We start from the raw sequence: 850 nt of genomic DNA on the forward strand, positions 1-850 counted from the left end.
TATTCTTTCATTTTTTTCATATAGTTTTACTGATTTCAGAGAGGAAGGGAGAGGGAGAGAAAGAGAAAAAAAGATCAATGATGACAGAGAATCACGGATTGGTTGCCTCCTGCACAACTCCTACTGGGGATCAAGACTGTTCCCCGGGCATGTGCCCTGACATGGAATCGAACTGTGATCTCCTGGTTCCTCGGTTGAAGCTAAAAAACTAATCCATGCTGACCAGGCTCTTACTTTTCTTTTGATTTTTTCTTTTCCTAATTAAAACTTTGTTGTTGGTTCAACTTTTCTTTTTGTCCTGACAACACCACCTTTTTTCTGATCATCTCAGAGGGAACTCACAAACCATAGAACAACCCACCCCATGCTAGTAATATGCAAATAATATGCTTTACCTTTAACAGCTGGCAGAGGAATAAAGCTAACGTCTGTGTCGAAGTGGGTTTCTTAAGAGTGGTCCTGCTTCACAAGTGCTGGTGAGAGACGAAAGGCCAAAATATTCAGGGACAGACAGATACCTAGGATAGCTGATCAGGAAAACAGGAAGCAAAGAGATAGGTGAAACATCACGTAGGATTCCTGAGGTCTGATAACATCACTTATAGAATGATCTCTCCCTTCCCCAAACCTCAGCCATGCTCTTGGCAAGAGCAGTATGGTTTTGCTGCTAAACTCACTTCAGTTCACCAAGCCAAAGTTCCTTTCTCAGCTCAGACTCCTTCCCCAATAAATCCTCCTCCTCCTCCTCCCATCCATCTTTTTCTTACCTGTTCTTCTTGCTCTGAAGGAAAATCACCATTCTTCGCTCCTTTCCTCTGTGACCGGTCTCTGCTTCCCCCTGTCACCTGCA

The sequence above is a fragment of the Myotis davidii genome, unplaced genomic scaffold (genome assembly GCF_000327345.1).
Source record: "Myotis davidii unplaced genomic scaffold, ASM32734v1 scaffold2680, whole genome shotgun sequence".
In the NCBI taxonomy this organism is placed as follows: domain Eukaryota; kingdom Metazoa; phylum Chordata; class Mammalia; order Chiroptera; family Vespertilionidae; genus Myotis; species Myotis davidii.